The following is a 27,811-nucleotide window of genomic DNA, read 5'->3' as shown; positions in this document are numbered from 1 at the left end:
GCCATGCCCATTATGCAGGATGAAAGAGCGGCTCTACACTTTTTCACATCTCAGAAATGAATGTGTGTTGAAGCCGTCATTCATGTAGCATGTTGGGAACACAGAATTTAGTGGTGAGAACTATGTAAATTACATGTCTATGATGAAGCACTCTCTCGAGCCGGGTATTCCAGTGCATACTGCCTTTATTTCGAAACTGGCTTCTCAGAAGCCTGTGGTCTCCACTGCAGGTCTGTCTCCAAACCCAGGGCCAGCATGGTAACTCTGCTCCCCCTGTCTATTCTGGAAGTTCTAGGTGTCCTCCATGGCCCTTCCACCATTATGTTTTTGGAAAACCCCGCAGATGGAATGGGCCTGAGAACAGGAGAGCTGGATGCCAGAAGCCACTGCCCAGTGTGAGGCTCCTGGGAGGGGCATCTCCTCTCCGTGGGCTCTGATCTAACCTCCCCTCTCCCCCACCCCCACCCGTCTCCTCCTGCATTTCCTGATTGATCCCTGGATAATGGTCCATACCAGGAATGACCTGGGAGAGGTTTTATGAGTCTTTAAGTGGAAAAAAAAAAGAAATCTTTAGACAAGTTACTGAAAGTAACTTCCAGCTTTACCGGGAAAGACCTCATTCCAATGTTTAAGGCTAGTTGACAGGGTGTCAAATTGCTTAACCACTCACATCTGAGCAAGTGCTACCTCTCTCTCCAGCTCCCCGCAGCATCCACCTGTGGCAACTTGGCCAAAAGAAGGCAAGAAAGCTCTTTCCCCTCGCCAGCACCAGCGTGGCTTTGGAGTCAGTGGAGGCTGAGAGAAAGAGCCCCGCCCTGAGGTTTGAGGGGCCTCCAGCCACAGCCAGAGGAGCGGGGGTTTTCAGAGTGGCCCAGCAGGGAAACCAGGCAAGGCCACCTGGCCCAAGTCTTCCCTGCCCAGAGAGCCCCATGAACTGCTTTGGGCCACACTCCCCGTTTGGGCCCCCTGCAAAAAGATACCACGGGAGCCACACCTGAGAAGGCAGAAGGACAGCCCTTTAGCCTGGGGTCCCAGCAGGTGTGTCCTGTGAGACCTGTGGCCACATAAGTTCCTTGTCTCTCCAGGTCACTGAAGGGACTGTGCTGGGCATCTTGGTGGTCAGGGACATGGGAACACCTCTAAACTCTGAAGAAGGACAGAGAGACTCTTCCTGGAAGCAAGGATTCCAGGGAGACACCTTGCCCAGAACTGGGGGACTGTGTCCTGAGTAGACCCCTGGGAGGCAATGTGGGGCTGTGGGGTCCTCTTCTGAGAAGGGAGCAGGTGAGTTTTCCGGGGGTGGGGTCCTGCTTTGTCCAGATATGTCCTTGTGTAAGACTCATTTACAAACACCTCCAAGTCCACCTAGGGGTGGCCCCAGAGGTGGGGGTAGAGGAGGAGAGTGAAGGGTGCAGACTTAGGGCCCCCTGAGCCACCCAGGGAGCCAAGGGTCAGTGGGAACATCTTGGGAGTCTAGTGCAGGGGTGGAGGACGAGCACTAAGAACATGCCAAGTCATGCAATAAAGTGACCCGTGACCACGAGACACAGGTGGCCGTACACCAAAAGAGGCAGATAGAAATTTAGACCCAGGATCTGAGAACCTTGAGAGGGGCTGGAGGGTCCCAGGAACCCTCAGGAACAGCTCTTCTAGGGGCACAGACATCCCAATACACACATTTCTCATGGAAGCTTTTTGGGGTGCAGAGTGAGTTACCAGGATCCTGAACTTAGTATGGAATCACGGTTCCTGGCAATAAATTGCTGTCATTTGTCCCTGGACATGCACAGGGGAGCTGACTGCTGTGGGGGTCACTGCAGGACTAGAATCTTCTGGTGTCTGCTCTGTGACCACAGAAACCCAGGGGGATTTCTCAACAGGAGAACCTGGAGACCATGCCTGCAAGGACCACCCTCATGGGATGGCCAAGGAGCTCGTGGTACCCAGGTCACCAAGTGACGAAGTTGTGAGGTTGCCTGGGGAATCGTGGGGGCATGTAGATTTCTGAGGTCAGCACGTGGGCCCAGCACTGCTGGATGGTCTGCACAAAGAGGGGCCTGCCCTCCTGATGATGGCTCTTAACACCTGCAGGGAAACTGCTCCCAGGGCTCCTGGAGGTCCATATTGAGAGTGTCCTGCCAGCCTTGTGGGGTCACCTTCCCCTGATGCAGAAGCAGACCTCTCTCCCTTGAGGCCCAGGGGACACCTGGCTCAGGTGCCACCTGTGTGCCCTGGACACGCAGAGCCCCAGAGCTCTGGCACAGCCTGGGGTGTGGTGGTGTCCGGGCAAGAAAGGCCCTGGGAAGGGGGTCATTCAAGGGCAGAGGCCACTCTGCAGGGATGCTGGACCTGGCAGCAATGCACTGCTTCAGTACTCCCTTGGGTTGGGTCTCCAACCTGTGGGATGGAAGGGCCACTCCTTCCTGCGGTGCAGTCGGGGGAACTAGATCCATCGTCAAGGTCAGCCCTGAAAATGGAGGCTGCGCTACCTCCATTCCTGGAAAGAAAATCAGTCCCCTCCAGTCCAGGTGATTCAGAAAGTCATTCAGCAATGTTCGGGGCCCCCACTTTAGGCTTTGAATTAGAGCTGAGCGGCTTAGGAGGCCAGATCCCTGACCGTGGCTCCAGGAGCAGGTTTTCTGCTGGGGGACAGGATCCTCACAAACACCTGTGTCTTTGTGGGACACTCCCCTCTGACAAGCTGGGAGGCAGGGTGCAGTTGTGGGAAATCGTGTTTACATGAGCAGAGGGCCACCATGTGGTGGGGGCACAGGAGACTGTGAGAATGAGTCCCACAGCCTTTCTGGAATCAAAAAACTGGCAAATGTGAAAAAGTGCATAATTTGTTTTATTGAACAGGCTGCTTATGTACGTTTGGAGGACCAGGTTCAAGGACTCAGCATCCCTCCAGGACAATAGCCTCAAGAGAAGAACAGACAGAGCAGGAGGAGATCTGGGGTTTCTCCCAGGAATGAGGTGGAACAGGGATTTCTGCAGATTTGCAAGGAGTCCCCGACCACTGAGCATGGGGTTACAGCCCCACGAGACCCCTGTCATGTTTGGCTTGGGCTCTGGTTCTGGCCTGCTCATGTATTCTTCCAGCAGAGTTCCAGAAACTCAGAGGGTGGACTTAGAGGGGCTGCGTTTGGAACCTAGTGAGGAGTTGGAGGGTCCTTTATATTGAGTCCCTTCATCCTAATCACCGTAGCTGAAGCCCAACACCCCCCAGGCCCCCATGGTTGCCGTGGAGGGAGAACAAGCCTGGCAGGCGACCTAGGGGTCCCACTACTGTGTCCTTCCCTTGTCTTCGTTCCCTTTCACCCCGGAAGGTGTGATTGTCTCGTGTCATGGTGGCCTCCACAATGTCCCTCCCAGTAATCTCTCTTCTCCATCAGGTGGGGTTCCCAACCCCGCTCAGCCTTCTCTGCATGGATGCTGAAGGACCAGGCCCACCTGAAGTTCTGAGCTCGAGCAGTAAGGTGGAAACAAAGAAACCAATGGAAAAAAGAAGCAAGTGATTGTGGCAAAGCTCCCCACCACAGAGAAGCTGCCCTGAGTGGAAGGGAGAGTGTGGGCATGCCCGTTTGTTTCCTATCTCCCAGTGCTCTTAGCTTTCTTATTGCCTACCTGCATGGTTACAACAAAATGATCTGCAAAACTGAAAATATTTACTCTCTTGCTTTTACAGAAAAGGCTGGCCAGCCTCTGGTCCGGTACCAGGCAAGAGATTGGAGTTCCTTTCCAGTTTGGAAACATCTTGGCAGGCCCAGGTTTGCAAAGGTCTTTAAGAGTAGTTACGGAGTTTTGCTTTTAAACTTTTTTACGGCTGTATATACTTGTGAGATGTGGTTGTGATGTATAATTCTGAGCCGGGATTTTCTCAAACTGTTTCTCACTTCTTATACCAGACATTCCTAAATTCCAAGTGGAACTGCATATTAAGGAAGCCATGGAATTTAGCAAAAGGATACAGATCTCATTTCCTTTTAAGCATCGGTGTACCTCCATCATGGCAGTATTTGTTATGTGTTATTGATAGGGGAACTAAGTAGTAAACAGATTAATAGAAAATAGGGGATTTTAGGTACACAGGTTCATCTTTTCAACATTGTTTGTAATATTTGCAGTTTAAGATGACCATTCCTGAGAAACAGGCAGCCTCTTAGAATGAAATAGCATTTCCTCTGAACCATAATTCATTTTTATTTTGTAGACAGCAGGAAGGGTAATAACACGTCACACATTTGGGGACGTCAAAGAGAAAATGTAACTTTCTGGGAGCGCACTCCCCCGCCTCCCCCTGCCCTTTTTACTGTCCCATTCTCCCTGGAAGGCTCTTTCTTATCTTCTGCTCATGGCTCCAGTAACTCTTTCTTCCTCCTTGTTCCTCAGCTGGTAAGGTTAGTTTTCTACTTTGAACAAGCAAACAAGCCGACAGAAGAGAAATTTCACAAGCAACTCCCAGCACATCCGCTCGCCTTCTGATGTCTGTGACCTCACTCTCGGTGCCCCACCACTTATTAAAAGTGGCATCGAAAGCCAGTTCCTCCAAAAGTCCCCGAGGCCCCATCCCTCCCATCTTCTCTGGGTTGTCACTCCCAAAACCATCCTCTCTTTCACTGCCTCATCTATTTTGTTCTCCTGCTAGTTGGCACCATCAGTATATAAACGTCCATCCTCTTAAACCAACAGCACTCCTTGACCCTAATTCACCCCCACCAATTGCCACCCTGTGTCTTTGCAGCAAATCTTTAAGGAGTTGTTTAAACTCACTGTCTGCATCTTCTCTTGAGCCATCCCCTTTTACACCCATTCTGGCTTTTCGCCTGATCCCTCGCTCTATGGAAACTGCCCTGTCAAGGCCATCAGTGACCCCATGTTGCTAAATATAGTGGTCAATTTTGACTCCTCATCATGCTTGGCCCCTCGGCAGCATTTGACCCAGCTCTTCCATCCCTCCTACCCCGTGTTCCTGCTTCACTCAACCCCCAGCCCATCTCTCTGTCTGTTTCTGCTTTTGGCCTGCTGGCTGGTCCTTTGCCAATGTCTCCTGTTTTTTCCAAACATATACTGTGGGTGTTCCCCAGGGTGGGTTCCTGGGCCTCTCCTCTCTCTCTCTGCTATTCCTTTGGTGGAAGCAACCCAGCCTTGGAAATTGGCATGCCATCAATTTCTCGATTTCTCCAAAATTCCCTGATTTCCCCTTTCCATCTGAGCCTTTATCCCTGAGACTCACATCACATTCTTTTCCTTTCATTCATCTTGCTTTCACATTCATACATATGTTCTACTATGAAATTACTTTTCCAAATTTTGAATCAGTACATATATATCATGTAAAATGCTCAAATATGTATTATTTCCACTAAGATGCTAATTCTACCTTAGAACATTTCTGCACTTCTGTATTTATGTGAATAAAGCGAATAGTATTTCTACAAGCCTCATAGTTAAACACTGTTAGTTTGGGGCTATTATGTAACATGAAATAATGGTACATCAACATAGTCGTTTTTCATTTATTTTTATGTAACACCGAGATGAGGTTTTTGCCCTGAAGACTGGTTTTATTGAAATTTTACCTACGTTACGGACAGTCAGTTTATGTGAAAGCCCTCATTTCTCCCCTTTTTGATATATGCTCCATTTGGCTATATATAACATATAACTTGGCATGAAACAAAATTCCCAAATCATTCACATAATACAATTAATATGTTTAATTATATTTTTTAAATGTTAAAAAGAAAAAGAAAACAGATTCCTCTACCTATTAGGCACTTCTGTGGCAATATGTAACACACCCCTTAACCATGACATTGAAGAACTGAGCTGATACCAGCCCCTTTCCACCTGCTCAGCCCCACCTTTTCCCATCCCCTTTCCCATCCGGAGAGGACATCCCTCCCATTGTCCAGGCCCAGATGTTGGAACCATGTCCTTTCTCTCTCTTTCTTTTACACTCACAGACAGCAAATCCAGCTTGTTAGAAAATTCTGGATATTCTGTCTTAATTAAATACCTGCTCTCTGCTCCCCGCCCTCCTAAGAGCCACCTTCAGCCTTTCCTGGATACCAATAGCCTTCTGTTTCCATCTTTGCTTTCCTACAATCTCTCATCCACACAGAGTCAGAGGGAGCCTGTAAAAACATACATTGGGGGTGGTGGGTGTTGCTCAGTGGTAGGGCGCATGCTTAGCATGCTTGAGATCCTGGGTTCAATCACCAGCACATTCATTAAAATAAATAAATTACTTCCCCCCAAAAAACACAAACACAAAAGCATAAGTTGGACTACATCACCCCTCCCCTCAAAACTCACTAAACGGGTCACCATGTCATTAGGAGCCAAAGTCGTCACAAAGGCCTCAGGACCCGGCGTGCTCTGCCTCTCTGCCCACACTCTCCCCCTCACTCTGGGGGCCTCTGGCTCCGGCTCTTCCTTCTTCCTCCGGATCTATTCTGCTTCAAGTTCATTACTCCGTGAGATCTGCCAGGATTGCCTTATTCTCTCCTGCCTGCCTCCCACCCCACCGCCATCACCCGAGTTTGCTCATATCACTCTTTTTTAAAAATTTTTCCAAACTCTTGCTACCCCAACATGCTGCCTGTTTCCTCTGCTAAAATTCTGAGCCCCCAGTGATGGGGAGTCATGTCTATTTTGTTGACTGATAAAGCCCGAGAGCCTTGGGAACGGTCTAGTTAGGAGATTCCCGTATGTAGTAGGAGCTTATACACATTTGCTGAATGAATGTAGATGCCCTGGTCCAATCCGATGGAGCACTTCTGTGACGTGCTCAAAGAATAACTCTCCTTTCCACCTGAGAGGGGGTGACAACTTCCCTGCTGATTAAAGGCAAGAACTTTTTGCTTTATGCTGTTAACCTTAGGCGGGGAGACTGGGGGATCTTCATATATATTTTTAAATTTGGTTCACTCTGCAGTTGGTCTTTGGTCTCTGTATAATTTTGAGAAACTCTTTATAAGTGATCATTCTTTGATCAGATTGAACAGGTTCCAGGGGGAAGGACCAAGCCTGTCCCATCAGCCATCCTGTGTCTTGTCCTGGGACCCAGTGGATGCTCAGCATGTAAGTGAACCGACAGGAGTGAGTGAAGAGATGGGAGCATCTCATTATTGTGGCGGATCTCTGTCCAATGCCTTGAGATTTGGGGAAGGGTTTACGAGTGCAGAAGGGAGAGGTCAGGTCCTCTGTGCTTTTCCTGAGTGCCCTGGCCTTACCCATTCCCCCAGCCCCCTCTGGGCAGCCAAGCCAAGGAGCTGGGCCACCAGGGGTTGTGCTGATCAATAATCCACCTTCACCCCAATTCCGGGGGTAGGTACACATGGTTGTAGACACTGGAGTCAGGTCCTTGGAGGAATTCCTCACCGAACTATGTTTTGGACCTTTTATTTTTCTCTAGAACCTCCAGCTGAAGAAGATTGTCTTAGACACATGAAAGTTGAGGACACCTTCTGTCCCCTCGCAACCCAGGTGGGCCTGGGAGTCTGCTTTTTCTATAGCCGATGGGCTCATGTTGATTTGGGCATCCCTGTGCCTGAATTCCTGCAGTACACTCGGTGGTAAGGATGGGGGTGCCTGGCAGGGAGGGAAGCGGGTTGGGAGACTGTACAGCTGGGCTGATGTTAACCTGGGGTGAGCGGGAGCTTGCTGATGCATGGCATCTCGGGGCAGGGAACTCTCCACACTGAAAAGGGGTTCCCACTCCCACAGGGTCCCTTTGATCAGGGTGCTGGGCTGTCAGGGGACCACAGGGGTCCCAGTGAGGATTAGGGTGCCTTCAGGCAATGGGAAGTGTGGGGTCCAGTGGCAATTGAATTAACTGTGCACCCAAACCCAGCCCCCACCTCTTTCAGCCTGTTTCCTAATCTGCAAAACTGGAATGTTATTAAACATCTCGCGGGGTCATTGATGGGCTGGGACAGACTACACAGTCAGGAGCTGGAATTCTTCTGTCCCCTGATTGTTTGCCTTCTTTCTGACTATTTGCTCTCACAAGCTCAGTCTCTCTGTCTCTCGCTCTTTCACTTCTAAGTTTCTCTCATGCTCTGGTTTCATTTGATTTCCAACCACCGCCCCTCCCCTCCGCCAAACTCCAGATGAGTGAACTTGATTTCTATGTGTCAGTTCCAAATTCCCAGGAAAGATGCTCTGTCACCCTCTGGATCTTCTGTCCAACCCATGAGTTGTGGCCAGATGAGCGAGTCCCTCTGGGACCAGCAGAGGGTCTCTGCCCAGCCCCCAGCCACCACTGTGGGAGCACATAGCTCTCCGTGGAGGAAGTACTGGCTGTGACCTTGTGTCACTAAGTGTGAATTTATGTCTTCTCTTGAACCACCTTCATCCTCCTAAACAAAGATGAAAATTAAACACTCCCGGGATTTGTGTCATGGAACACTCAGGGTGGGGGCTAATGGGGTTGGAATTTCTGCAGTATTTAAGGGGCTACAGTGAATCCCCAACGAGAGCCTGCAAAGGGAACAGCACCAGCCCCACCCGGCACTTAGGGCGCTGAGTCTGCGTGACGTTGAGCCAGGCTTCTGACCACAGCTCAGGGGTCTGGTCTGACCAGTTAGCCTTTGAAACCAACCAGCTTTGGATTCCTCAATCCCACCCTGAGGTTTTACCTGAACCATCAGCTTCTGTATCTCTGAAGACAGATGCTGAGGACCCTTCACGTAAGCCGTTCGCACAGCCCTGTTCAGGCCTTTGTGCTGCACGGTCTGCCCGGCGAGCTGACCGAGGTTGGTATTTTACTGATGTTAGAAGTAGTCTGGTTTCCCGATGTCCTGTTTCACTGAACAAGCAACAGAAGCCACTTCTCGCTGATAAAAGCAGAAAAGGGACATAATGAAAAGATACTGGGAGGGTGTGTGGAGTGGCCAGGACCGGAGCCAACCCAGGAGCTGTAGGAGGTGTTAGGGAGCCCCAGGCACCAGGCTGGGAGGGGTGCTACCGGGCCCCCTGCCACCCCAGAAGGGACCCCCCTCCACCCGACCCTCCACCTCACTCACTGCAGGTTCATGTCCCGGCAGGGCCAGGTCACACTGAAGCCACCAGCACACACCTCAGTTGGGGAGCTGGCCCCGTCTGAGCTGCGGGCGTGCCTGGTGTGGGGAGAGGCCCAGTTAGAGGAAGGCAGTTCTCCTACTGTTCCGAGTTAAGGTGCAAGTCAGTGCCCATCACTCAGGAGAGCCAGGCTGGACGGACCTCATTGTGGTGACTAGGCTGTCTGAGTTCACTTATTACTTTCTACGTTTGAAGGCCCTGGAGGGAGAAAAAGTGAAGGTTCTAGTACTTATTTTGTGTTTCCCACGTACCAGGTGTGGTAAGCAAGCCACTTCAGACAAGGCCCAGAGCAACCACGTAAATAGGCCATGGAGCAAGTCGTGCAGTCAGGCCTCTGTGGTCCCGAAACCCGGGTCCCCATCCGCTCCATAGTTACCAGTGGAAACTAGGGGGATTTATGGGACTGTGTGCTCCTGTGGGGGCTGGGATATGTGTGTTTAAGTCCACATCTTCAGAAACTCGGCTAGAACCACAGCCACTGATTGCACGGTGGCAGAGGAAGGGAGGATTCCAGCCTCTGGTCCAGCTCGTGTGGAGCTCAGAAGTTCTTCCTCCTGTCCTGAAAATAACACCAGATCTGAGGGAACTGCAAACCCACTGCTCTTCTTAGATCCCAGAAGACTGAGAGGGAAAGCTGCTCCCAACTCAGAGAGGTTGCAAAGGGAACAGCGGGCAGGCTTGGAGAGTCACAGCTCCCAAGGCAGAACCTGCTTTTGTAAGAACCCTGGGGGCAGGCAGATTTAACAGGTCCCTGAGGCCAGCAGGAGGCTCAGTGTGGGGAAATCAGAGTGTGACAAGTCCAGGGGGCCAGTCAGAGGGGCCCCATGCTCTTTTTCATGTATTTTACATCCAGGACCATGTCCTGTTCTCAGAATGAAGGTCAGAGGATAACTCCTCATGCTTCCTGCCTGGAGAGGAGAAAATAACTGTATTGAAATACACCCAGAACATTCTGTTTCATTGGGGGAAGTTGTTTTTTGTTTGTTTTTTTAATGAGAAATTATTTTACCAGAGCCTAACCAACCTGGGAGAAGGGAAATCCCTTCTGTGTCACCCAAATTGGGGTGGGGGGAAAGAGACACACTTGTGGAGGTCACAGCTCAGGGCACAGGCTCAGTGAGAACTAATCACAGGACTGCAGATGCCCTGCTCTGTCCCGCTCCCCCAACACCTTACCTCCATGTCAGTAGGGCCCGTGTGTAATAACAGGAATAATACTAACAGAAGTAAATGTCTCAGGAGTGTCTAGGGAAAACCCAAAGACAGCGGGGAGATGAAAACAAGGACACACAGGCTGTTTTAGCCTCTCACACCAATAGCTGTAGCAAACTACACACAGCCCAGCCCCAGTAGATAAACAGACAACCTCACAGAAGAAATTATTTATTTTGGTTCTCTTACCCAGTGCATTCCATGGTGCATCCTCGCCTAGAATTGAGTGGAAGCAAGTCCATCTCAGAAGGGACATAACTGAAGAGGGATGGCTTCCCAGACTCTGAGGGGCAGAGAGAGCACCAGCCTGGGTTAGAGAAAGGTGAGGGGTGGGGTAGGGTGTGGGCTGCCTTCTTCCCCATATAAGGAACCTTCCTGAGGCCAGCACAGTAGGAGGGAGGGCCATGGGGTGGAAGCAGCCAGACTTCATCCTGAGAACTGTTGGGATGCCTCAAAGGGACCATTCAGGTGCCCAAACTGGGCCCTGATTGAGGGAGCCAGTCGGTCTGACTCAGAGCCCAGGACTGAGGTGGGCTCACAGCAGGCCGGTATTACTTGGCCGGATCCATTTCACTTCTCCGAAGCCCTGTGTAAAACATGAAGCGTGGACGGCCTGGTGAGCACAGCTCTGCCCTCAAGACCGGTTTCAACTCCTCTCTTCCCAGAGAACAGCATCTCTGAACCCGTCCTGGGTGACCTCACAGAGATCACCCTAGTGGCCCAGGCTAGTGACCGGGAACATGTACCTTCCTGCAGGCAAACCCTGACGTCCACTGATGCATCATATACTGGCAAAGAGTGAGTCACTGTGCATTGGTCTAACAGCAGAGACTCTGCCAAAGGCCCAAGAGGTGGTGTGTGGGACATGCAGGGGTGCAGGAGTGTAAGCAGTGCAAAAGTGTAACTGGTGACAGGGGTGCAGGGGCTGTGGAGGGCGCAGGCATTTCAGGGGATGTGGGGGTGGAGGGATGCAGAATTGCAGAGAGTAGCAGGGGTGCAGAGGTGCAGGGAGTGTAGGGATGCAGGGAGGTGCTCAGGGACCTGGCCAGGATAAGAAGGCAAGTGCACATCCTTGCAGTCAGCCTGACCCCGGTGGGCTATTGCAATGCTTTTGGGCGGCGGCGGCGGCGGTGGCGGTTGGGAGGCTGCCCGGGCAAGCCGATCGATTTCTTCTCTTCCCTGCAGCCTGGCCTGGGGTGGGGCTTGGCCGCCGGAGATTCGCCAGATGTTGCACTCCAGGTAAGCTTGCTCCTGGTAAGTGGGGCGGTTAGGTCAGAAGGCAGTGGCAGCGGCAGAGGGGCGGAGCGGGTCTACCCCTGGTGAACGGGTGGAATAGCTGCCTTGTCCCGGCTGCTGGGCCTGGGAGCGGCCTCTTCTTCCCCAGGTCGCCGGACACTCCTGTCCCACTCAGCTTGCTGAGTGCGGAGTGGGGGCGGGGCCGTTAAGGTGCGGGACCCACGGGGGGAGGGAGGCTGCCGCGGGGGAGCCGATCAATTCGCTCCGCTCTCCCCAGAGGCGGAGCCAGGGGCGGCTTCTGCTGCCCTAGAGGCGGGACGCGGGTCTCCAGATGAGCTTGCTCCTGGGAGGCGGCGGCGGAGGCGGCAGGGGCAGGGGATGTGTTCCAGGGAGTTGCTCCATTTCTTCTCTCCCCCACGGCCTGGCTTGGGGGCGACGTCTGCCGCCGGAGATTTGCCTCAGGTCCGACTCCAGGTGAGCTTGCTCCTGGGAGATGGGTGCGGTGCGGTCAGGGGGCTGGTAAGGTGGTGGCTGCAGGCATAGGGAGGCTGCCCCGGAGGAGACTGTGGATTAGCTCCATGTCTGCACCGCGTGGCCTGAAGGCGGCCTCTGCTGCTCCAGGTCCCGGGACACCCCTGTCCCACTTTGCCTGCTGGGGGCGGGAGGCAGGGTAGTCAGGGTGCAGGGGTGGCGGTGGTCGGGGGCCTGCAGCGGGGGAGCGGACCATTTGCTCCCATCTTCCCCGCGTCTTGTCCTGGGGGCGGTCGCTGTTGCCCTGTGTTATGAGACGCGTGTATCCTAGTCGGCCTGACCCCGGGAGTTGGACTTGGTACTTTGGGGGTGGTGGCAGCAGCGGCAGGTTTTCCCATGGAACTTGTCCATTTGCTCCCACTTCCCCCCATGGTTTGCCCTGGGGGCGGTCCCTGTTGTCCCAAGTTCGTCGGACGTCCATCTCCAGGTCAGCCTGCTCCCTAGAGGAGGCCACTGTGAGGTCATGGGCAAGAGTGGTGGCTGCTGCGGGGGTAGGGGCTGCCTTGGGGAGCTGGTGGATTGGCTCCCGTCTCCCCGATGGCCTGGTGTGGGAGTGGCCTCTCCTGCCCCAGGTCACCAGACGCACCTGTCCCACTCAGCCTGCTGGGGGAGGGGCGCCCTGGGCGGTGCCTTTAAGGTGCGGGGGTGGCGATGGCGGGGGTAGAAGACCTGCAGCGCGGAGCCTGTCAATTTGCTCTCCTCTTCCCCGTGACCAATCCTGGGGGCGTCCTCTGCTGCCCAAGAAGCCGGATGCCCGTCTCCAGGTCAGCTTGCTCCTGGGAGACGGGCCCGATGTGGTCGAGGGGCAGAGGCAGTTGCGACGGCCGGCTGCCCCGCCTAATGGGGCCACTTCTTCTCCTCTCCCCTGACCTGGCCTGGGGACGTCCTCTCTGGCGCAAGATTCGCCTGACACCCCACACCTGGTCTGACTGCTCCTGGAAGGTGGGCGCGGTGAGATCAGGAGGTGGAGAGGACAGGGGCTGCCCCTGGAGAGCTGGAGGATAAGCTCCAATCTCTCTGCAGGCCTGACGTGGGGGCGGCCTCTGCTGCCCCTCGTTCCCAGGTCACACTTCTTCGGGTCATATTTCCCCGGGGTTGCGGTAGGGTGCGGGGGCGTCGGGGTGTTGGCGGGGGTATGGAGCCTGCCGCTCGGGAGCTGGGGGTTTAGCTCCCATCTTTTCCGCAGATTGGCCTGAGGGCAGCCTCTGTTGCTCCAGATCGCAAAGCAATTTCTCTGACAGCTTAGCCACCGGAGGTGGGCAGGATGGGCTGAGAGGGCTGAGGCAGCCGCCAAGGCAGCGACGGAGGGGGCTGTCCCTGGCCAGCTGGTCAATTTGTTCCCATCTCAACCTTTGCTGCCCCAGTTTCGCAGAACGCCCTTCTCCAGTTTATTCTTCTCCAGGGAGGTGGGCGCAGTGCATGCAGCCCGAGGTCTGGGCTCTCCCTTGGGAGGGGCAGAACTCTCTTGTTCTCCTTTGTCTTTATTCTTCAGCGAAGTGGTTACTGGACGCAATTCTTAATTCTGAGAAAGTGTAGCCTGTGTTATGGAAGAGCTGCTGGACAGTGAGGTTTCTGGGTGGATTTTCACATCAGCTGATGCCCCAGGCAGGCAGGAAAGCTATTACTCAGAGCTTCTTAGTCTGGGGTTGGGGATGGCCCCGCCATCCTCGCCATGCTTTTTAAAAATGTGTTACTCCCCTCTTTTTCCTAGGTGACATTTTAGGTTATTGGGTCTCAGATTGCTGGCACACTCATCCCTGTTCTCAGACATCTTTTAAACTTGGGTGAAGTGATAAGTAGGGGAAGATGATTTACTGAAAGGTAAGAATACTTAAATTCGCATTAAAGCTACATTCTGTCAATCTTTCTAAAATGATTTTCCTCTGATTCTAAATCCACGACCTAGTGAATGTTGTACTCCTGTGTAAAATCATTGATCTTCACATCACATTTGTTGAGTGGTCAACGAGATTTGTTAATTAGATTATTCCTGAAAGGAAAAGTTCAGGCTTTTCAGAATTCCTTGTCTGATGTCACCCAGGCAGTCACAGTAGAAGACAGAGCTGATATAAAAATCCCTCAGCTGCCTGAACTGCAAAGCTTCTGGGATTACTGATCCCTGAAATGCAGGTGACTCTTGATGATAATCTGGGGGATGGTTTAAATGATCAGATTCTTCCAGTCCTATAAATGGGTTCCGTGGCCCCAGCCCCGGGAGAACTGGACATAAGGGCCATATCGTGTGTGGTGGGATGGGAAGGCAAGGTGTAAGAGCTGGAATCACTGAGATTCCACACTCGCTAAACACAGACTCCAGAGCCTAATTGTTGTCAGGTTCTGTTCTGGATTTGAGAGTGTGTTCATACATGATTCTTGCCCTTCTGGAGTCACTGCCTGGGTGGAAGTAACCTTTACATAGATCTGTGGAGGATGACATTTAAGTAGATGGGCTGTTATGGTTCTCAATGTGCCCAGGCTTGCTCTTCCAGGCACTCGTGGGACTAACGCGAGTCATGTTATTCACTCATTCACTGATTTATTACCCTTGAATTGATCACTCGTCCCACAGTAAGTGAAACAAGGTACCAGGAAGCTGAGTTTTGTCCCCTCTCCTATCACTGATTGTTTTTCAGTCGGGCGCCCTGCGTATGCATTGTGAAACGGTGGTATTTCGTGCCCAATGGGGCAGCACTGTCAGTTCTGAGAATCAGGGGAGACACATGGGTAGGACAGCACCCTGACACACATGGCACCCCCCATCCCGTGAGACAGAATTGTCGATGCTCAGGTGACCCGATGTAGACTGCGGTGCTAAACCTGAGCATGTTTAGTTATCCTGGTGGCTATGAAAATACAGACTACCAGTCGCTACCTCTGGAGACTCTGAGGGTGTGCACCCCAGGATTCTGCATTTTAAGAAGCACTTTAACGAATCCTGATGAAGAGATCTGAGTGTCCCACGGAGAAACACTGGTGTGCGAGGCACCAATATTGACGATTCTCAGGGAACGATGTCTTTTTAGGATGGTCCATGGGCCCTCACTTTAGACTTTTGCCTTGAGTTTAATTGTATGTGTTCAGAAGTGATGTCTTTCAATTCCAGTGCATGTCAGCATGCTCTGTGCAGGGATTTACTCTCAGTAGATGGCAAAAACTATGATTCTTCAGGTCACCGAGCTACACTGTGAACGATATTTTATTTTGGTTTTCTTTGTAGCAATGCAGAGTCTCCCGAGAAGAGATTTAGACTCAACAGCTTTGTGTCAGACTTTGGAAGACCGCTGCTGCCCAAGGTGTTCTCTGGCAGTGCAATGACGAATCTAGGTCCCTCTTTCACTGCTACATCAATGAAGTGGACCACTTGGACAAGGCCAAAGCTGGTATCCCTACCATAGCCCTTTACAGTGTTATTCGGCTCCAGGAAGCCATCAGATGCAGCAGGTGTCCAGAGGAGGAGCCGAACAGACTCATGAAATGTGACATCCCCAACTTTATCAACACGGACCAGAACTCTGCCTTTGTGGAAGATGATTTCCTGATTTTGTAACTACCGATTGTTCTAGAAAATAAGCCAGTTGCCCAGAACTCACACAAAGACTTGAATTGAGAAACGTGCTTTCTCAGGTATCTTTCTGAAGATGTGAAGTCTGTCTTTGTATGGAAGGAAGTCCCCTTTCACAAAACTGAATGTGTTTGTGTCTGAGAGAGGGAAATGGAGACAGAAAGACGAAGAAGCAGAAGAGAGCCCCCTCAGAAGAGATCTAGTTAAGGTGAGTTTTTGTGCCTTTAAAAAACATTTGGGGTTTTAGGGGGAACAAAGTATTTACACTGTCTTATTCTCCTCATTGGAAACCTTGGCCCCGTCGTCAGAGTCAGCGGCCTTGAACGGGGGTTGCACGCTGCGTTTCATCTGGCACTGCCACTTCCACGCTCTGCCTTTAGCACGTTGCTTTGCCTGTCAGGGTTGCCACCCTTTTAACTGTAAGGTGAGGAGTCTGGAGTAGATGATCCACCCCAGCTCTGCTGTTTTGCAAATTTCTGATTTCGTATTCGGATGAGTCTGGGATACACCCAGAGCAGTATAAACCAGGCCCTACCTCCTGCCTATTGCTGGGGCATCCCTCAGGTCTGTGCCTTCTACTCAACCCTTTACTGAGCCCAGCTTTTGTCAGGAGCCCAAGTGCCTACCGGGATGGCAGGGGACTTGTCTTTCGTGGTCACGGTGGCCAAGAATTCTATTGGTGTGCTGAAACAACTCTTCTGAGATCCTCCACCCACCCATGCTCAAACCTAATGACAGCACTACGGTTCCTTTCCTAGGAGGAGGATCAATCCATGGTGCATTTTATGACAATCCTGTCCCCAGGGATGCACGGAAGTTTATCAGCTGAGTGAGGGGAGGTGCCTCTGTGTCCCTGTATCTCTGTCTGCTGACAGTTCGCTGCCACCGGCTACTGAACAAGAAAAGTGCTATTCACCATGTTGTGTGTTTTCCAAATGTGTAGGTGATGGTCTTGTGGCTCGTGCGTGGGCTTTGATTTGGGATGGTGAAGGGCTTATAAATACCTCATCAACATGTATTCGAGGTGGCCTGGTGCCACACAGATTTGATTCATGAAGGCATCAAGCCTGCACACTGGTTTGGAAACAACTTGGTTTTGATCATTCACACTGCATGCATGACTCGCTGCTAATCTCTGGGTGGTTTTTTCATTTCAGATTTATTCACCCCATGTCTTGCTTAAGCTGAAAAATACATTTATTTCACCAGAATATTCTCTGATTCTTTGTTTACACACATCCAGTTTTTTTAATTCCTTTAAAAATGATTCTGTGTTTATAATGCCTCCTAATTTCTATCATCTCTATGTTGCCAGTGGCCTGAGACATGCACCAGATTTGATGCCGGAACAGTTCCACCAAAAGAAATCCCTTTGCCGTAATATCTTTTGAGGAAAATATTATTCTTTAAGGCTCTAACAGTAAATCGTAGAAGAAAGCATGGAACATTTCTTGTAGTTAATACATGTTCATGCGAAAAGAAATGATATTTTCATTAAACAATGTTGATTTTAATAACTTTTACAAATGTGAACATTATTATTCATAATTTAAGTAACCAGATAAAACCACAGTTATTTATTATGAAGATTGAAAACTATTTACATGGTCTCTTAATTAGAAGTAGCTTTATTAGAAGACTGAAGGGTATTTAAAAGATGGAAAAATACCCATGATGACACCATCATTTTTATTAACTAAATATCAAGAACTGTGCAGGGATAAGATTTAACCCTCTGCAAACTGCCAAGTTAGCATGAGGTAGTTTGTGGATGCTGCCAGAGGACAGGACACTCCCCCAGGATCAGAGACAAAGGACTCCCTGCCAGCACAGAAGGCAGCCTGTGGTTCAAGTTCATATTGGTTCCTGAGTTCCTTTCCTATTGCTGTTGTAACAAAGGACCACAGACTCAGTGGCTTAAAGCAATACACATTCATCTTCTCACTGTTCTAGGGTGCAGTAGTGCAAAGTCAATGTCAGTGGGCTAAAACCAAGGAGTGGCCAAGGCTAAGTTCCACACCTAGGCTCTTGGGAGGGATTCATCATCCTACCTTTCCCAGCTTGCAGAGGTGCTCACACTCCTTGGCCCAGGGCCCTGTGTCACTGTGACCTCTGCTGCCACTTTACATCTCTGTCTCTGACTATATAGATATAGAGGAAGAGTCTTCTACATCTGGTATGGACCCTTTTTCCTACATGGACATTGTATCCTTATTTATGTGCAGATGAAAACCCCTTCCCTCCAGGGTGCGGTGGCATCAGCTCACAAGATGACCACTCTGGGCTTTAAGTGTCCTCTTTGTATTGTCATCAGGGAACTTCTCTTTCCATAGTTAGCTCTGTGTTACTTTGTTGTTATATTTTACCCAGAATTACTGAAAGTTTTACTTAAAAGGGATCCTAATTAGCTCTGTTTACCTGTTTCCAGAGCTGAAAGCTTCAGTTCTAGAGTATGAGTTTGATTTTTCCTAAAAATACATTCCAGTATATTTCTCTGGTGAAAGTCTCTACCCTGTTATCTATTCTCCCATCATTTCCTTATTTTCTTGAATATATTAAAAGTGTTTTATAGCCTTTATTGGTAACTCTGATGCCTACATCACCTGGGGTTTGCATCCTTTGTCTAATGCTCCTTATTCTCATGTTATCTGTCATATAGTCTGGACATGTTGCATGTCTAGAAATTCTTTATTACATGGCAGACATTGCAAATGAAAAATCCATGTTATCTTCTGTGAGAGCTTTTCTACCTTCCCGTTAGGCAGACAGTGTGAGGGACTGATCATGTCACTCCAATCAGGCGCTGAGGTGGATCAGGACTAAAGTGCCTTTTTTCTTAAAACAGCTTTGAGGTATACTTGGCAAAATAATTTTCACACGTTTAAAGTGTACAGCTTAATATGTTTTGACGTAAGAATATCCCCAAGGAACCATGACCACACTCAAGACAGTGAACATACCCATCACCCACAAAGCTTCTCTCCTGACTTTTTTTGTCCCTCCCTCCCTCCCCGTCTCTTCCCCTGGGAACCATTGATCTGCTTTCTATCACAACATATTGGTTTGCATTTTCAAGATCCTTATATGAATGGATTCATGCAGTATCTACTCTATGTTGTCTGACTTCTTTCATTCAGTGTAATTATTTTGAGAATCATCTGTGTTGCTGTATTAATAGCTTATTTGTCTTATAGTAGAGTATTGTTTAGTGCTGAGTTTTTACTGAAGAATTTATTGTGAGCAGTGTTTGTATAGACCATCATTTCTTTCTGCATTTACTTCTTGATGGATGCATGGGTTATTTACAACTTGTGCTATTATAAATAAAATAGCAGTGAATATTTGGTTATAAGTCTTTGTATGGACATATGCTTTTCCTTTCTAAAGCACCAGATGAGGAATGTCTGGATTATATGGTACATAGGTGTTTACCTTTTTAAAAGAATCTGTTAAAGACTTTTCCAAAATGGTTGTACTATTGTAAATTCCTCGTGGTGTGTATCAGTTCTGGTTGCTCTACTTCCTTGCCAGCACCTTGTAAGGTCAGTCTTTCTAACTGTATTCATTCTAGTATGTATGTGAACTAGTATCTCACTGTGGTTTTTAAAAGTATTTCTCTAATCATTAATGACACCTTTAATCAGCATCTTTTCATATGCTTATTATCCATCTGGATATCTTTACTGAAGTGTGTTTTCTGGCCTCATTCATTCAGGTGTTTGAATTATTATTGAATTTTGAGACCTCTTTATTCTGGATCAGATACAAAGAGAGACCATTATCAGATATATGATCTGCAAATAGCTTCTGTCTATGGCTTGTCTTTTCATTTGCTTAGCAGTGTTTAGAAGAGCATTGAAGAGTCTTCATGTTCATAAAGTTCACTCTATCAGTTTCTTTTTAAAATAGATGATACTTTTGGTGTCATAGCAAAGAAAAATTTGCCAAACCCAAGGCCATAAAGCTTAAGCCTATGCTTGTTCTCCTAGCTGTTTTATAGTTTTAGATTTCCTATTAAGATCTATGATCCATTTTGAGGTAAATTTTGTATATTTTGTGAGGTGTGAATCAAAGTTCATTTTTTTTTTTTGCGTATCACTATCTAATTGTTCCAGCACTACATGCTGAAAAGATCCTTTCTCCACAGCATCCTTTTTGAGAATCAATTGTCTGTATAAGTCTTGGTTTAGTTCTGAACATTCTATTGTGTTCCATTATTCTATTTTCCTGTTTTACACCAACACCATAATTTCTGATTACTGTAGCTTTATAAAAAAAAAGTTTGAAAATCAGATAGTGCAAGTCTTCCAACATTGTTTTTCTTGTTCAAAGTTGTTTTGGATTTTTGGGATCCTTTGAATTTTTATATGAATTATAGAATAAGTTTTTAAATTCCTTACATCCTGTTCTGCCAAAATTCCACCCATGTCTTTGGCCGTCTCCAGAGCCACATTTTCTGAAGAAGTCTCTCTAGATCCCAGGTGAAAGGAATTTCTCTTTCGTCTGTGCTCAAATCACATTTGATATTATTTGATTCCATTTAATCATATTTGCCTGTATGTACTTGTCTGATCTTTCCAGCCATTTAGTAAATCTCAAAAGATTAGGAATCTTGACTTGGTTCCCTCTGTGTGCTGAGAAACTAGTTCTATGCTTTGCAGGAGTGAGCCCTGCAGTAAGAGGTATCTGCAGCACACATCAAGCTCATTGCTTGAATATTGTCAAGGAATTCTGCAGATTTAGAATTGTTTATTGATTGTTGTCTCCAAGACGGCTCAGTCTTTTTTATTTCTATTGCTACTGCTGCAGTTTCAAAGAACAATGGGCTAGTTATTTTGCAAATATCAAATCATACTCTAATTGTGTTGTCACGCAAATTATGTGCTGCTGTGTCTTAACAACCTGCTTAGTGTTCACAGGCTCCTTCACTCATGGAAAATTTGGGAGAATGTCATATCCTTAGAGATAGCAATGCTGTCTTTGGCGACCTGAGCAGCAGTATCTGAATTCACTCCTGCTATTTTTCCAGTGTCCCCTCTAGACCTCCTCCAGCCCTCCATGGGGGGCCCTGCAGTTCTGCCCTAGAAAAGCCTGTTGCTTCTCAGGAAGACTTCCCTATGAAACATAATCATGTCCTTCTTGTGGGGACATTCAGTCCAGAGACCTGAAAGCAGGGGAAAATGTTCAGCCTGCTTTTGGTAGAACCTAAATTCTTCCATACTTGTTAGAAGCAATTTCAATGAGGAAACTGTTTTGGCATCTAACAAATCAGCAGAAATGACTGATGAGGAAGATCAGCTTCCCCATCCCACTCAGTCGTCATGTTGATGTGACACACACATTGGCAAACATTTTCCCCTGTGAGCAACGTAAAGTTCAAGACGTTATGAATGGCTTTTTATTTTTATTTCTTAGTCTTTCCACATTCACTGTGTCTCGTGAGATTATATGAATCCTGCTTATTTTCAGCCCAGCACTAAACTTTTTAAAAGGATCACGTGTTTAAAAGGCTAGTGGACAATTTTTTAGAAGACAGAAATCCTTAGATTTTGGTCCCAGAGTTGAATCTTGGTTAGTGGTGAATGGAAATTCCCGTTAAAATTTTAAATTCAGTGATATAAAGTCTTAAAAATAGTTAAATATTAGTCAATTTCATTAAACACTATAAGAGTTATTTACCTTTAAGCCTGTTTCTGGGGCAATTTTGCAATGATTCCCTCCCTTTATCGATTCCCTCTTTATCAGAATCCTTGAGAGGCCCCTGTCATCATTGTCAGTATCATCATTATCATCATGGAACTGATTCTTCTGGAAGATTCTAGGAAAATAAAGAGATGGACGGGATTATGTGTAGGTCAGTGTGTGCATGTACAATAAGAACAGCTGTCAGGCATTAGATGCAAGATACCCATTTCATTTAGGGGAGAATGTGGTCATGAAATCCTGATGTGGTGAATGAAGGAAGCGGTGGGAACAGGATAGTCAATGCAAAGGAGGAGGAAGTGAGTGAGTTGGAGAGCATAGATCCTTGGTTAGTTGATCAGCACATTGGTAAGAATGAGGGGAGTGTGATGGCAGAATCATGTCCCTCCCCGGCCACAGGGTAGCCACCTGTGACATGTTACTGTACATGGCAAAAGGGATGACAGATATTTTAGGATTAAAAATCTTAGAGGATTTCTGTCTCCTAAATTGTCTATTAGTTAGCCTTTAAACCCATGATACATTATTATAGATTAGTGCAGGGGCACAAATAAAAAGGATTCATATAATCTCACCAGACAAACTGAATGTAGAAAGGATAAGGAAGAAAAACAAAAAGTCACTTATAAGTGCCTTGAACCATAAATTGCTCATGAGGAAATGTTACACAAGGTGAATGTCACAGCCACATACATACTGCCTGAGTGGGATGGGACAAGGGGATCCTGAGATGAGACAATAGGGTGAGTAGTCTGGATTGTCCAGGTGGGCTGAATGTAATCACAGGGGTCCTTAAAATGGAGGATATTTCCCAGCTGAGTTTAAAATCAGAGGGAGGTGTAGCGATGGAGCAATGTTCAGAAAGGCTGCTGACCATGAAAATGGAGGAAGTTGAGGGGCACAAGCTAAGGAAGGTGGGTGACCTCTGTAAACTGGAAAAAAAAAAGGAAACATTCTCTTCTAGACCCTCTAGAAGGAAGGAACCCTGCTGGTATCTTGAATTTATCCCAATGAGAACTGTGTTGGATCTCTGACATCCACAGCCATAAGCTGATAAGTCTGTGCTGGTTTAAGCTATTAAGCTTAATGGAATTTGTTACAGTGGTAATAGGAAAATAACATAGTGAGCGGTAGTGTAAGGGATTAAAGGTCTAGGATGGGGTGTGGAGAGAATTCTGACATTTACACCTAAAAAACAACCAGGTGAAGTGGGAAGGTGTTTTAAGGAAGTCCTACCTGGCAGGGCTGTCAAGCAGACTGGAGTGAGCGAATCCTTGGAGTTAGAGGAATCAGTTAAACCTCTACAAGGAAAATAAGAAATAAAATGTAGCAGGGTTTCAGTGTTAGTAGATGTAGGAATGGAAATGGGCAGAGAGATATAAACATTATTTTGAAATTAGCTACAGGTTTGATGACTGCATGTTTGGGAGAGTTAGCCGATGTGTGGACTGAATGCATCCCCTCAAAATCCATATGTCGAAACCTCATCTCCCAGGTTGATGATATAAGGATATGGGGCCTTTGGGAGGTGATTAGTAGGATAAAATGAGGTCATGAGAGTAGAGCCCTCATGAATGGTATTAGTGTTCTTATACAGGGCCCCAAAGTGCTTGCTTCTCTCTCCTCTCTGGGCCATGAAGATAGTGGGAAGACAGCCATCTTCGAGCTGGCAATCCTCTCCCAGATACATTGACCTTGAAAGCCTCAGCCTCCAAACCATAAGGAATATGCTGGTTGTTTAAGCCACCCGACACACGGTAATTTGTTACAGAATCCCAGACTGACGAAGACAGTGGAGAATGCCACTGCGTTTGGCACTGATTGCCTGGAGAATGCTGAAACCCAGGGAAGTGGGCAGCACAGACGTTTACTCATTTAATCCTGCCAACACTGTAGGGGATAGAGTCTACATTTTCCTCGCTATTTAAAAGGTAAGGAAAAAGAGGCACAAATAATAACAATGACAATGACAACAACAACAACAACAGCAACAATAATTTGTCCAAGATTCACACAGAACTCCCTGGAGGGAGAGTGAGAATTAATACTTATGCAGGCTGGCCCCAGAGCCCCTGCTCATAACTACTAAGTCAGATCACCTTGCTTATTTAGATCAGTTTTTTTTCAACTGTGATATGAGTGTACTGTGTCCAGTAACTTATAATTTCAAAATACCTCACTGTAAGGGAAACATTAGTTGCAGGCATTACAACCCACAGAAAGCTAGACATACAAAAATAACTTGTTAGGGCAAGATAACCAATAATGTTTTTAAATATTATACCTGCTGACCCTTTGCAATAAAGTGTTTATTTATAATTCTGTCTGGCTACAGAATAACATCATAATCCTGCATGTGGCTGGTGGCTCCCGTGTTGGACAGCACGGGTCTAGAGAATTTAAATGACTTGCCCAGCCTTGCCCAGGAAGCTCATGGTGGGATCAGAGCTATAGTCTGGGACTGTTCCTTCCTATCCAACAATTCCCTCATGGAAGTTTAGAAGCTTCTCCTTTGGTGCCCAGCTGTCTATCCGTACTTATGACATCTTGTCAGGTGCCCCGGCCTGCTCCTGAACATCAGCCAGAACCCACTTCTGCTCTTTTTCGGCCAGGTAATACCTTCTAGCAACTTCCATTGCCTTCTTGGCATCAGTTTTTACATGGAAGGGTAGTGGCTAGAGAAGGAAATGTGTCCACATGACAGGTTTTTCATAAATATAGTAGGAGTGGTCAAGAGAAGAAAACCTCAGGAATACGAGTGGAAGCAGGTCATTTAATATACCAAATGCGTACTTTCAATGTATGTTTGTGTTTCCGAGTCCACGCTTGTTCTACTCGTGCATTATAGGCCAACACATCAGGAGACAAGGATTTGGGGCAAGAAATAGCGGCTTTAATTTGTAAAGCCAGCGGAGAAGATGGTAGACCAATGTCCTGGAGAACCATCACCCCAAGTCAGAATTCAGGCTCTTCTTATATTAAAAAGGGGAAGCGGGAATGCTTGGTTGTTGCAAACTTGGTGTATGAATTCTTTGTTGTTAGAATCCTTTGTTCTTGCAGCTCTTCACCTGGGTCAGATCCGTGTAAACCTCCAACAAGCAAATGTTATTTTCTATTCTGTATCTTGTTATCTTTATACGAATGGAAAAGTGATAATATCCTTCAAAGTCAGAGCCTTGAGAATAGGGTCTCCTGTATATTTCAGGATCTAGGCAACATTGTTTCACAAAAGGTGCAGAAACAGCAAGACTAAGCCTAGGAAACAGGGCACAGGTTTAAAGTCAAAGGAACAGATCTAATATGGAGTCAGATTTGTTCTTTCCTATTTCAGTAGTGCCATGGAGAAGGCACTGTGGGCAGCTTTCTGTAGGGTCCTGGAGGCTTTCTCTCTCAGCCTCTGTGCGCCTCTATTGAAAACCCGTCATCGCTATCTGGCCTGCTGGAAAACCAGTCCGCCTGTTTTGCCCTGAAGTTGTGTTCTGTTTATAACTCATCTCTACTCCTTGGAAAACAACTCAATAAAAACTCAGTTGGTTTCCCACCAGCCCTGAGCAGGGGTGAGGGATAGCATGTTATTATTTTATAAAAAAAATATATAAAAATGTTTTAAAACAGCACTGGGCACATAGGAGAGAGACAATCAATGCTTCCTGGCTTAAATCGAAAATGATGACTCAGTGAGTCTATGGCTGCTGTATTTGCTGAGCTAGTTACTCCTTTGCTCCATTACACATTTATTTTAACTGAAAAAGAAATATATGCATATGGTTAAAAAAATTCAAACAGAGCAAAAAATACTCAAGTGAAAGAAGTTTTCCCTCATCCTCTGTTCTTACACGCCTCCCTGGAGATGCCAATGTTTACAATCCTTTGTGTGCTTTTCCAGATATGCTATGCAAGTTCCCACCAATGTATGTAAATTCCTTTAAAGTTTTACTTATTTTTAACTTTAAGGGATTTAAATCCTCAAGTGGCTTCTGCCACAGTAATAGAAAAGAAGAAATCTGACTCCATATTAGATCTGTTCCTTTGACTTTAACCCTGTGCTCTGTCTCCTAGGCTTCTTCTTGCTTGTAAAACAATGTTGCCTAGAGCCTAAAATATACAGGAGAGCCTATTCTGAAGGCTCTGACCTTTAAGGGTATTTAACACTTTTCCAATCATATAAAGATAACACGTTGCAGAATAGAAAATAACGTTTGTTTTGTTGGAGGTTTACAGGGATCTGACCCAGGGAGATAGCTGCAAGAACAAAGGATTCTAACAAGAAGGAATTCCTACACCAAGAAGTTTGCAAAAACCAAGCACATAGGAAAGCAGCCTGAATTCTGACTTGGGGAGATGGTTTTCCAGGACATTAGTTTGCCATCTAGGTCTACAGAAACTTGCTATTCCATGCCCCAACACTTGGTCTCCCAACTTACTGGCCTGTCCTGCACTGAGGAGAATGAATTTGGACTCAATAACACTTCTACCTACCTAGCAAGTTGGACACTGGGACTGAGGGCAGCTCTCCCACACACAGGGGCCTACGGTGAGCCCTTGATTATTCCCCGAGGTTGGGGTGTGGTTTACCCAGGAGGGATGGGGACTCTACACCAACACTCAGGCAGTCTGCTCCTTCTGGGGCTCTGACATTTTACCTCCCGCTCCCTGCCAGCCCAACATTTGGGACAGTGGAGCTAAGGCAGAGATCGTGCCTGCCTGTTTCCCAGCGTGTAAAAGGGGAATATGTACTCTTCCCAAGGTAGTTCTGAGAAACAACACCTGCGGGTGCTTGGTTCCCTGAGCAACAGTAAACCTAGCTCCTTGTGGGGGCAACGGGTATGATACCCGTAGGGTTTCTGCAGAGACCTTAGCTGGAGGGCTGGGCCAGGGACGTAAAATATGAGCTGTGGGCAATGACGGGTAAGAGAAGGGTGTATAGGCAGGACTGCTGCCTCCTTCGGGGTGCCACAAGAGGTGAAACGCTTTCTCCCCATCTCTGTTACTCCCCTCCCAATTCCAGATAACTGCCTTCCCTCTGCTCCTCCTGTCCATGTGTCTCCCTCCACTTTTCCCCGCCTCCCCTCCTCCTCCCCTATTCTCCCTCCCTCGGTTCCCCTTCTCTCTCAGGACCCAGAGCGGATCGCTGGCCCTCCTGCGCATGCGCAGTTGCTGCCAGCTGGACCGCGGGTTGGAAGCTCCAGCTCCGAGCCGGGGATCGGCCCCAATGGCTTCTCAGCTCTGTCGCCCTGTAGGCCTTTGGCTACTGCTTGGGGCCGGGGCCTCTGGCTGTGGAAGTGCAAGGTGAGGGGATATCGGGAAAGGGGTGAGGCGGCTGCGGGAGGGCGGTCGGCGTGTCACAGCCCCCCAGGGCGCCAGTCAGCGTGTGTTCAGCTGGATTGCTCGGGCCAGACCCCTCTGCCCGCGCCACCTGCCCCGGCGCCCCGGCCACAGCTGTCCAGGGCCAGGTGTGCCCCTGCGCCTCTTGGCCCAGCCGGGCTCCCCTCAGTCCGCGGCTGGCATCCGCTTCCCCTCTCCCGCCGGCGAGTCCTCCCCTCCCGGTCTTCCTCTCCTTGGCCGCCGACCCGTCCCCACCACTGGGCGGGCTGTGTCCCGGGCGGGCGGGGTCTGCACACCCGGACGGGGCGGGCGGCTTGGGCTGGGGCTGGGGCTGGCCTCCGAGCGGGGCTGCAGCCCGCGTCCCCCACCCCGCTCTCCCTGCCCCGCGACCCCGGGGCTGCCTTCCTCTCCCTTTCCCGATCCCTGAGGTCCAGATTAGCGGCGTGGGCGCTGCTCCCCAGGCTGAGAGCCCGCGGCTGTAACTCCCAGCTTCTCCTGGTGGAGTCGGGAAAAGGGAGCGGCAGTGCTGAGGGAGCTTCTGTCTCCTTGATCAGGATTTCTGCCCCAGATAAGTACCTTGAACACTTTCAGGTGTTATGATGGCGGTGCTTGTTGATGTCACATGTTTTTATACTGAGAGGGATTACAGTGGTGAAAGCAGGGCTTGGTTCAGTTAAAAATGAGCTGAAGGCATGAGGCTGTCTCATCCTCCATCATTCACTCTCCCAGGGTGAAACGTGAGACCGTCGATCTTAAAAAGATACTTATAGTCCCTAACTAGTCCAGCCCAGCTACTGTGTGTTAACAGGAACAGCACAACCTGAGGCGTTGGAGACCCAGGGACATTGCACTCCTAAAGAGCTCCTGGCAAAATCTGGTTTGTTTTGTTTTTTTTTGTTTGTTTGTTTTACTTAAATTGTGGGACAGACTAGTAGTATAGAGGGAAAAATAATTGGCAAGAAGGATTTTTTCATATAACAGCTTTATTGTGATATTGTTCACACACCATGAAGTCCACCCACTTGAATGTTACAATTCAGCAGCTTTTAGCATATTCACATTTGTGCAACCATTATTATTCCAGAACGTTTTCATCACATCAGAAAGACCAGTTGAAATGCATGACCTATCCACCCCTTCCCAGTGGTGGTT

The 27,811-nt window shown here is 48.4% G+C and overlaps 1 protein-coding gene and 1 long non-coding RNA gene across 4 annotated transcripts in view; one reads left to right on the top strand and one right to left on the bottom strand.

Annotated features, from left to right (window-relative positions):
• LOC140690323 (uncharacterized) overlaps window positions 1-27,811 on the bottom strand; it is a 1,184,725-nt gene that overhangs the window by 349,262 nt on the left and 807,652 nt on the right. The window lies entirely within an intron of this gene.
• The window catches only part of LOC140690312 (uncharacterized), a 461,064-nt gene that overhangs the window by 282,132 nt on the left and 151,121 nt on the right, over window positions 1-27,811 (top strand). For 2 of the 3 annotated variants that reach the window (XR_012065526.1, XR_012065525.1), the window contains exon 1: window positions 26,466-26,623. The gene's annotated coding sequence lies outside the window, so the exon portion shown is untranslated. Of the gene's footprint in view, window positions 15,840-23,105; window positions 23,266-26,342; window positions 26,624-27,811 lie in introns of those variants that run through there. The other variant, XR_012065545.1, reaches the window with a different exon arrangement.

This window comes from Vicugna pacos, chromosome 30, assembly GCF_048564905.1.
Source record: "Vicugna pacos chromosome 30, VicPac4, whole genome shotgun sequence".
Lineage (NCBI taxonomy): Eukaryota > Metazoa > Chordata > Mammalia > Artiodactyla > Camelidae > Vicugna > Vicugna pacos.
This window is presented reverse-complemented; position numbering and strand designations above follow the sequence as displayed.